Raw genomic sequence first — 11,096 nt, forward strand, 5'->3', positions numbered from 1 at the left:
TCAGCTGTCTATTTGGCCTTCAGCGAGTCGGCTCCTGGATCCCAGGTGATGAGCGTACCCCTGTGTTGTGATCGCTGCCACCTGCACAGAAAGCACTTCCATAAAAAGAGAGAATGACGCTAACACGTGAAGTCACCATCTGACTTCCCGCCGTGGGAAGGAGGCGAGGGGCAGGCGGGAATCGTGGTAACTCTTCCAGTGGGTTCCTCAGAGACAGGCGCGTGGGCAGTCCCGAGAGGCACGTGAGCTCATCGGCTTCAGAGACGTGAAATGTAAATCCCGCTAAAAAGTTCCACTTTAGCTGAACTGACCTTACACAAGAAGGAAACCTGGGACCCGCACTGACCCCCTCGGAGGAATAAGGCACCCTCAGGAACGTGCACGGTGAGCCACCCGGATCCAGGCATCGAGAGCAGACGAAAACCACCTCGGGGGTCAGTGTGCTGTGGGACGTTCCAGCGGAACGTAACTGCAAGTTGCGTCCGAGTTACCTCGGCGTGTTCTCTAACCTATTGCTCTGAGATCCAATCAGTAAAGACAAACAAACAAAACAGACAAAACAAGGCTTTGGGGCCAGATCATTTTGTGAGTTGTTTTTTTCCTGGTTCAAATGTAGTTTAATTTTTGGGGAGGAAGAGATAGGGGAGGGCTCACAACTAACTTGGCATGAATGAAATTGGAATTTTCTCCATTGAAATGTCTGTTAAGCTGAAACCGGTTTGGCTCAGTGGATAGAGTGTCGGCCTGTGGACTGAAAGGTCCCAGATTCGATTCCGGTCAAGGGCATGTACCTTGGTTGCGGGCACCTCCCCAGTAGGGGGTGTGTAAGAGGCAGCTGATCGATGATTCTCTCTCATCGATGTTTCTAACTCTCTATCCCTCTCTCTTCCTCTCTGTAAAAAATCAATAAAATATATTTTTTTAAAAGAAATGTCTGCTAAGTATCACCTGATTTGATGATAACACCAGATCAATGTTCATAAAGGAGAAGAAAACATCTATAATAATAAAAGCATAATATGCTGATTATACCTTCCAGACGAAGCCAGAGCTATGAGGGAGGCCGGGGTCCTGGGTGACAGTGGGAAGCCAGTACCAGCAGTCGGTGGAAAGGAGGCCTACCCTTGCACAAATTTTGTGCATTGGACCTCTAGTCTACACTAATAAAAGAGAAAGATACAAATTGACTATACCTTCACGAAGCCCACCAGCCAATCAGGAGTGAGCATGCAAATTAAACCAACAAAGATGGCAGGTTAATTTGCATACACAGGCACCAAGTGGCCGGGGCGGGACGCAGGCATTCTGCACTACTCCAGCTGCTCCTGGCCTCTGCCCAGCATGGGAAGGCAGAAAGGCAGCTCTGGCCCAAGAAAGGGGGAAGGAAGGCCCATTCGAGCACGAATCTTTGTGCATCGGGCCTCTAGTGTTTCAGTGATTGAGGACAGGGAGCTGTGGGCAGTCGGCTGGGACGACTCTCAGGCACTGCGTGCAGCATGGATGGCATGGGACTCTGCCCCAGGCCGTCCCTGTGCTCCTGACCAGAGAGCTCAGGTGCAAGACCCGTCACCTCCAGCGGGGAGTCTTGTCCACACACAGACCCAGGAACATACAGCAACCCCTGAGTGCCCACTGAGCTCAGAGGCTGGGGTCACACATGGCCTCAGCCCAGCACCGTGGCTTCCACTCAGTTCTTCAACAACGCTTAACTCTGTTATAAACTACAGTGCGCGGAGAAGCAATGTGGCGGGCGAGGGTCCGCTCAAAACACGGAGAGGCGTGCGAGACGGGCCATCTGGAAACCAGAGGGCACCCAGGAAGGAGGAGCCACAGAGAACGTGGAGTGCGCACCGGGCCGGTGGGCCCCGGGAGAGCAGGTGGCCGGGAAGGTGGTGCCGTAAACATCGCAGACGATGGCATTTCTCATGAGGAAAGACACCATGCTCACCACACAGGCCAAGGGAAGTCAGACAACAGGACGCCCACACACACAGGCACACACGCGTACACACGCCACACATATGCACACACATGCACACATGCACACAGGAGGTGGATTTCTGTGTCTCCAGAAGGTACGTGATCCAGATTGGCTTGCACGTCATTTAAATATTTTTCCTGCAATGGCGAGATGCTGTAACTCATATAAAGAAGAAGCCGGCTGTATTGTTGGGTTCTGCTTTATCACCCAGGGTCCCGTGGTGTGTTTGCCATCGTCCTGTACGCAGGGCAGAGGGCCCTAGGACCTCTGCTGGCCCCGGCTCCGCCCTCGCCTGGGAACACCACCCGCGTCTCTGGCTCCTGGGTGAGCAGCCCCACAGCTCCCTGAACTTCAAAACCTGGTGGGAACAGGGGTGGCACCGGCCCTTCTGAGCCTCCCTGACCTTCGTGTGACCTTCACCGGACACCACTGGTCAGTGCAGACACGGCAGGTTTAGACACCAACAAGTCGATAGAAAGAGTCCAGTATTATAAACAGTGTTTCACATGCTCCAGAGACCAGACAGAAATACCAGATTTAAAAGGTGGAAACCAGCCAAAACCGGTTTGGCTCAGTGGATAGAGTGTCAGCCTGCAGACTGAAAGGTCCCAGGTTCGATTCTTTTTTTGTAAGAGTATATATATATATTTTTTTTAATTGATTATTTACAGAGAGGAAGAGAGAGGGATAGAGAGTTATAAACATCGATGAGAGAGAATCATTGATCAGCTGCCTCTTGCACACCCCCTACTGGGGATGTGCCCGCAACCCAGGTACATGCCCTTGACCAGAATCGAACCAGGGACCTTTCAGTCCGCAGGCCGACACTCTATCCATTGAGCCAAACCAGTTTCGGCAGTCCCAGGTTCGATTCTAGTCAAGGGCATGTACCTTGGTTGCGGGCATATCCTCAGTAGGGGGTGTGCAGGAGGCAGCTGATCAATGTTTCTCTCTCATTGATGTTTCTAACTCTCCCTCTCTCTTCCTCTCTGTAAAAAATCAATAAAATATATATTTTTTAAAGGTGAAAACCAGTGCTAGCCAGGCCAGCAAAGCCCACGTGACGTGCGCACACATACGTGTGCACATATGAGGTTGTAAATATGAAGCAAAATGCCGGCTCTGGGGAAACTCTCAGAGTTCGAGGTCAGGGCCGCCGCGGTGGTGGGTGCCCTCGGGAGCCCGGCTCCCCTGTGCTGCTCTTCCCGGGGAGAACGGGGGGGGGGGGGGGGGGGAGGGAGACGTTTTCTTCTTTTCGGCCCCACAAAGGAGGCATCGCCGCTCCCTCGTCCTCCATCTCCATGCCATCCCTAGTGAAAGCTCTGCCAGCACTCAGCCTCCCACTGGGTCTTCCACATCTTGAAGCGCCTGCACCCAGGAGACAGGAGGGATATTTCACACAAACGAGGGCCCACTGCAAGGCCCTGACAGGGTGGCTCAGTCGGCAGGAGCACCGTCCCCACCCCAGAGCGTGGCAGGTTCCATTCCCCACCGGGCACATCCCTAGGTTTCCGGTTCAATCCCTGGCCGGGGTGCCTACAGGAGGCAACCATGGACGTTCCTGTCTGCCTCTCCCTTCCTCTCTCTTTAAAAAATCAATCAGGCATATCCCCGGTGAGGGATTTTTTAAAAAGCCTTTCCTGGCTCCTCGTTGCTAGCGATAAAGATCAAATCGAAGTGGAGCTCTGCCGGGCACCAGGAGCCTGGCGGCTTTCCAGGCCGGGCCCTTTCCCAGAGCCGCCGCTCTCGGTCCCAGTGGACAGGCCGTGCTCAGCCAGAGAGCCCATCATCCAGGCAGACGGGAAGTCTGCTGCCCTGACCGCAGACCAGCGGGACTGCAGAGGGAGCCGATGGGAACCGCCCCGGGGACGTGCAGGAAAGGGATGGACACGTTTCTGCCACAGCAGCTGCATGATCTCAGGCACGTTGTTCCCATCCCCACGCCTCAGTGCTCTTGTTTACAAACTACCAGTCATACTTATTCATTTTTTAAAATACTAGAGGCCCGGTGCATGAAATTCATCCCCTGGGGTGGGGGCGGGTGTCCCTCAGCAGGCCTGCACCCTCTCCCAGTCCAGGAGGATTTCGCTCCGTCTCCCCCACCACTGCTGCGCTCACCAGCCATGAGCTGGCTTCTGGCTGAGTGGTACTTCCCCTGTGGGAGCACACTGACCACCAAGGGGCAGCTCCTGCATTGAGCATCTGCCCCCTGGTGGTCAGTGCATGTCATAGCAACCAGTCGTTTTGTTGTTGAGCCGAAACCAGCTCTCTGACATCTTCCAAGGGGTCCCAGATTGTGAGACCAGGCAGAGGGACCCACCGGTGCATGATCAGGGCTGGGGAGAGACGTGGAAGGTTGGCCAACTGGGGAGGGACCACAGCTGGGATGTCCGGCTCATGTTGCTCAGTCCTGATCAGCTGGACCCCAGCAGCAGGCTAACGTACCAGCTGGAGCGCCTGCCCTCTGCTGATGAGTGCACGTCATAGCAGTTGAGGGGCCTTAGCATATCATTAGCATATTATGCTTTGATTAGTTGAATGGCCAACTGGATGACTTGACACTTAGCATATCAGGCTTTTAGTATATAAGATATGTTTATGGATTTCAGAGAGGAAGGGAGAGGGGGAGAGAGAGAGAAACATCAATGAGAGAGAATCATTGATAGGCTGCCTCCTGCACGCCTCCTACTGGGGATTGAGCCTGCATCCTAGGCATGTGCCTTTGACCTAAATCAAACACTGCAATCCACAGGTGTTTCTCTTATATTGATGTTTCTAGCTCTCTATCCCTCTCCCTTCCTCTCTGTGAAAAATCAGATATATATATATATGTGTGTGTGTGTGTGTGTGTGTGTGTGTGTGTCAAGAAGGCACTGGCCTTCTGCTCCTCCTTGACAAGCTTCCCCCTCCAAAAGGGGTGTAACTCCCTGTCCCCTACACTTCACCCCAAGTCCTATCACCGCTTCTGTCCCCAGCAGGCCCTGCCCCTGTCCCTGCAACCGCATGACCCCTGCAAGCTGGCCTGGGACAGATTCGGGGCTGGGATTGTCGAAGGGTCTAGCGGGGTCTGGGACAGATTCCGGGCTGTGGTTGTCCAGGGGTCTGGTGGGGCCGGCGGAAGCAAAGTGGAGAAGCTGCTCAGTATCTCTCCTCATCAGCCCGGGAATGACCCATCTGGCCAGCGGGGCCTCAGCGAAGGGATGTTCTGTGAGTGGCTTTGTGATTCTGATAATGTGGCAGCAGGATGCTGGTTTCCAGGAAGTGGCTCGGGCCCTCTCTGATTTGGTTCAGTGGCTAGAGCGTCAGTTTGTGCCGATATGCTTCTCTCACATCCATGTTTCAATGTTTCTCTCTGTCTCTCCCTAAAATTCAATGGGAAAACATCCTTGAGCTGGGAGGAGGTCCCGAAGGCCAGCAGGTGTGGATCATGGAGGGTGGAGGGGAGGGGGGAGAGACATGGTCTAGGGCCCCAACGGTTGGCAAACTCATCAGTCCACAGAGCCGAATATCGACAGTACAACAATTGACATTTCTTTGGAGAGCCAAATGTTTTAAACTTAAACTTCTTCTAATGCCACTTCTTCAATATAGACTCGCCCAGGTAGTGGTATTTTGGGCCAGGCTGAGGGGCCCCACAGGTGCACGAATTCATGCACTGGGCCTCCAGTCTATATTATAAAAACCCCGTAAGGACCAAAGGCCCGTCACCAGGAGGCTGCATGCGTGGCGATGCGCATGTGGGTGAGCGGGGACTTGACTCTGAGTACCTCAGGTGGTGGGGGCTGGGGTCCCGGGTCTCGTACGATTTCACGCTTTGGGTCACTAGTAAAAATATAATTTCATCACGTCACATCCAGCCTCATAAACCCATTTACTCCACGCGAACATTCACCATTCTTAATGTTGTTACCTTGTTTTTTCTTTTTTCTTTTTTTAAGTATATTTTATTGATTTTTTTTTTTTTTTTTTTTTTTTTACATAGAGGAAGCTAGAAACATCAATGAGAGAGAAACATGGATCAGCTGCCTCCTGTACGCCCCCATTGGGGATGTGCCCGCAACCCAGGTACATTCCCTTGACCGGAATCGAGCCTGGGACCCCTGAGTCCGCAGGCCAACACTCTATCCACTGTATCCACTGAGCCAAACTGGTTAGGGCAGTTACCTTGTTTTTTCATTAATTTTTTTTCTCCTCCCACCTATTTATGAGCCCTTTGACGTACCAGGCATCAGGGAGACGCAGAAGACGGGAGTTTCCGGACCCGGTGAAGATGGAGCATGGCAGCTAATGAGATCCCGGGCCTCTGACACGCCTGGGAGCTCGGCCCTAGCGTGTCCTCCCGGGCCGCCCTCGTAAGCACGGGCAGGTGTCCTCTTCCCGCCAGGACCTCCTAAACTGCAGGTCGCAGCTCCTCCCCCGGAGGAAACCTTAATGAGGAACGTCAGCACCAAGAGCAATTAGCCGTCTGCAGTCAGCTGAGCCGCAGCACCTGGGACCCCAGCGGCCTCTGCGACTCGAGATGGGCACGTCCCCGAGGACAGGTGAGAGCAGGTGGGGGCGGGTCCTGGGGAGGGTCCTGGGGGTGGGTCCTGGGGGAGGGTCCTGGGGGAGTGCCCTCGGGGAGGGCAGGCAGCAGCCCTGCAGCCTTAGGAGTGCCGATCCTCACATCCCGCCCCCCCCCCCCCCCCACTGCTGCTGACTCGACACCCAGTCCCCTGCCTCCCGGAACTCAGCAGCTGAGGCAGCAGACACCACTACCTGCGGTGCCATGTGTCCAGAGCTTTCTCGACAGCTGAAGTGTCCCGGCCTGCGGGACAACAACGGGGGCACGCAGGAACCACCTAAGAGAATGAGGCAAACAAGGAACGCGAAAGAATGGGAGCAAGACAAGGTTCTGATCAAGCTCCGATTTTATTCTCTGAAATGGTTGTATTTATACAGCAGAAACAAAGGGGGGCAGGGTTGCCTATGCAGGGGGGTCTTTGGTAACTGGCAACACAGGATTGGCTAACTGCCAGGGGCGGTGTGACATTCCAAGGTGCAACATTCCAAGGCTGGGCTATCTAGGGGGGGAGGATCAGGAAGGGGAAGAGGCAGGAAGACAGGAGATGCTAAGCTGCAGGTTATCTTATCTTCTGGCCAAGCCCTCAGGGCACCTCATAACTTCTGCTAGAAGGAACTTAATTCTATTTCCTTAAGACTGAGTTGCTTGCCTCAACTCTGCTGGCTCCCAACACTGAAGGCTCCCTGGCCTCTACGCTCCCTGGCTCATCATGGGCCTCCCACACCAATGGCACTTCCACTTCCCACCGGCACCTCCAGGAACCCTAGCCCTAGCCCTAACCCTAACCCTAACCTTAGTCCTAACTCTACCCTAGCTCTAGCCTTAGCCTTTGCCCTAGCCCTAACCCTAGCCCTAACTCTACCCTAGCTCTAGCATTAGCCTTTGCCCTAGCCCTAGCCCTAACCTAACCCTAGCCCTAACTCTACCCTAGCTCTAGCCTTAGCCTTTGCCCTAGCCCTAACCCTAGCCCTAGCCCTAACCCTAACCCTAGCCCTAACTCTACCCTAGCTCTAGCCTTAGCCTTTGCCCTAGCCCTAACCCTAGCCCTAACTCTACCCTAGCTCTAGCATTAGCCTTTGCCCTAGCCCTAGCCCTAACCTAACCCTAGCCCTAACTCTACCCTAGCTCTAGCCTTAGCCTTTGCCCTAGCCCTAACCCTAGCCCTAGCCCTAACCCTAACCCTAGCCCTAACTCTACCCTAGCTCTAGCCTTAGCCTTTGCCCTAGCCCCAACCCTAGCCCTAGCCCTAACCCTAACCCTAACCCTAACCCTAGCCCTAACCCTAACCCTAACCCTAATCCTAGTCCTAACCCTAACCCTGAACCAGGGGTGCTTGCAGGAGGGTCACCCCCTGTTTGGTGCTGTAACCCCACCTGTACTTCCTCCGTGACCTTGACCACCTGTGTCCTGGTATGGAGGCCCGTTGTCGGCTTATTGAGAAAGGAACATGGGTTAAATGGGCCCCCTCACCTACTGCTCATGAGCAGTGGCCTGAGCACAGGACATTCACCGCTCTCTGTGTCACCACATCAGGTACTGTGACCTGTACCGAGTGTCGGCATTGTTCTAGGAGAGACTTCTTACAGAGAGGCCTCCTGAGTCCAGCTCAGCCGACGCTGCAGCCAGCGCACAGATTCCAGGATTTCATTGCCTTTCAACGGAACCAGTCCCCTCAGTCCACCTGCTCCCGCGGCCGTGATCTCGGGTGGCCAGTCTCCCCTGGGACCCGCTGGTGGCCGTGTGTACGCAGAGTTAGGGGTTCGTCAGCTCCTGAGACCTCCAGCCCCTTCTGGCTGATCCGCAGCCGAGGAGTCTGCCAGACCTCCTGCGCCAGGCGAGCAGCCAGCCCCCACCTGCAGGCCAGCAGCTCGTCCTGGCAGCTGGGGCCACCACGTGGCCCTGTCCCTGCCAGGCCGGGGAGCCGAGGAGCGGGCGGCTCAATGTGGCTCCAAGGACAGCCTCGCCCAGCACCGTGGACTCCCCTGTCACCACCAGCCTCGTCCACATGGTGGGCACGCTTCGCACACACACATGCACAGCACACACTCTGCATGCCAGGCTCCCAGGCACCCTGGGGGCCTCCCAGACAGGCAGGACGCCGGACCTGGAGTCCGTGAAACAGGCCTTTTCTGCAGCGGGGACTGGGGTGGCTCCTGGTCACCCCCCTGGATGTCCAGGCGACCAGCAGCTTCCTGCTCCCAGAGCTGCACCTCCCTCTCGCCGGGGGCCAGGCAGGACCGGGGTGACGCCATCGGGAAGCAGCCACACGGGGTGATGATGGGAATATCCCGCTGGTGTCACAGGACCGGGGCCACATCTGCCTCACACAGCCGTGCCTCCCCAGTCTGCTGTAGTGACCACACAGGCGACCCTGGGCCCCTGGACAGGACAGTGTGCACACGGCCTCCTTTCTCCTCCTCAACTCGTCCCAACTGTCCACCAGGGAGGCTGAGGTCCTCTCTGACCATTGTCCTCTCTCATCCCCCACCCTCCCTCACCCCCGTCCTCCCCCCCACTTCCTTCACCCCCACCCCGCCCCCAGGGGACCCTTTCTTTTACCTGCCAGTGGCCACCCCCACCCCCATCAGGCACAGCTCTCCCACCCTTGGTTGTGTCCTCAGCCAGTTGCTCCTGAGCCTTCGTGTTAGATGCACTAATGCAATTTCAGGAATGCACAGGGGAAGGTGACACGGAGCTGACAACTTTGAAAATGTTACCGTCTCTTTTTGTCATTTCCTCACGAAAGGCTCTCGCCCGCAGAGAAGCAGGACAGCAGCACATCCAGCAGGGACGCCTGTCAGGAGACAGAGCTTCGCGAGGCCCTTGCTGTGCCGGCCGAGCCTTGGTCTGTCCACCTTGGACGCCGCCGCAGGCAGCATGCAGACCCGCCTTCTGCTTCGAGGCTCAGCTCCCCGCCCTTGCCCGGCAGAGAGAGGACAGGCGCCTCCACAGCCACCAGTGCTCCTCACAGAGACCAGGCCTCCCTCGAGGACGCCCGTGTTTATGTGGGATCCAGCCAGGAGGAGCCGTGTCCTGGAGCCCCTCCCTCCTCCCTCCCCCAGGCCCCTGGCCCGTGAGCGCTGAGCCTGGGCACGGCATTGCTCCTTCCACCTGGTCTGCTGTGAGTGGCTCCCGGCAGACCCTGCTGCCACCTTCTTAGGGTTAAAGACTCCAATTCTGGTTAAGAAATAGCGAATCCAGAGAGTGACGATGGAGTGGGTTAAAATAGACATTCTCGCCGTAGGACGCTGAGGGACAGGGCGTTCGGGACGATCGCCAGGCTAGGAGCCCCAGACATGCCTTGTTTGGACTCTGACTGGGGGAGGGCGTGTTTGGCCAGAGGGCATCTGTGCTGGAATCTCTTGGACGCTGTGGAGGGCACCGGGCAAGACTCCGAGCTAACCACGGATTAAATCAAATCCTGTCCTCGGCCAAGTCCTTGCCTTCCCTGGGCGCTGACGCTCTCACCTGCAGAACGGAAACACGGCTCCTTCTCCAGGTGTTCTAAAGCCAAACCAGGACACACACAGGGAGGCACGCGTGCACTGTGGGTGGAACGTAGATGGCCCCACATCCTAACGAAACGCGACGATGACTCATTTTTTAATGACGTGTGCCCCGCAGATGTGCAGGTTGGGAATGGGGGCATCAGGAGGAGGACTCACGGGGGAGGGGGGGGCCTCTCCATGGGGAAAGGGGGGGGGGGGGGGGGGCTACGTTCAGCCCAGGACATGCTCTGTGTCCGGTGGAGGATGGACTCAGGGAGGCGCTGCTGGAGAGGTCAGATGAAGGTCATTTGAGGCTGCAGAGCCCGTCTCCTCTCATTCTGCAGGCTCAGCTGAGAGGCCTGTGCACTAGGCACGAAGCACAGAGCACCCCGAGCTGCCCCCCTCTCCCCCAGCCTCCGGCCACCGCTCTTTCCTAGCGAACAGGACACGGGAAGATCTGCTGCTGGACGCCAATCAGGTAGAGAAATGCCCGAGGAAATGGGGTTGTCGGACCCCTTGGAAGCCCAAGAGGTGTGTTTCCAGGAGGCGGCTGGTTGCTGTGATGCAGAGCGATGCCGACCGAGGGGAACGAGGCTCGGGAGGCCGTGGTTTAGCAACAGGAAGTCCCTGGAGGGCCTTCCGGGGGCACCCAGGTGCAGTGGTGAGGGACACGGGCTCCCTGGGCCCCAAGACTCTCCCCTGAGACACAGTCACAAAAGGGACATCTATTGATTAAATATTAGCAGATGGATGTTTTTTTTAAAAAAATAATAATTGTTTATTCTTTTTCACCTGTTGATATTGCTGGTCTATAAAAATTAAGAGCAAAACAATAGCGTTAACATGCCATCATAAGGAGGTTTAGAATACGAAAACCCAAGTAGAGTTTTTCTGATTTTCGTCCTTTGCCTCTTTCTGTGGTCACGTGGATGGATTTGTGGATATCGAGCCCATCCTTGCATCCCTGGAATAAATGCCTCTTGCTTGCGTCGAATGATTCTCTTGGTGGGTTGTTGGGTTTGGGTTGCTGGTGTTTTGTTGACGAGTTTTGCATCTACATTCC

This window comes from Pipistrellus hanaki (assembly GCF_964339955.1).
Source record: "Pipistrellus hanaki genome assembly, chromosome: 12".
NCBI lineage: Eukaryota > Metazoa > Chordata > Mammalia > Chiroptera > Vespertilionidae > Pipistrellus > Pipistrellus hanaki.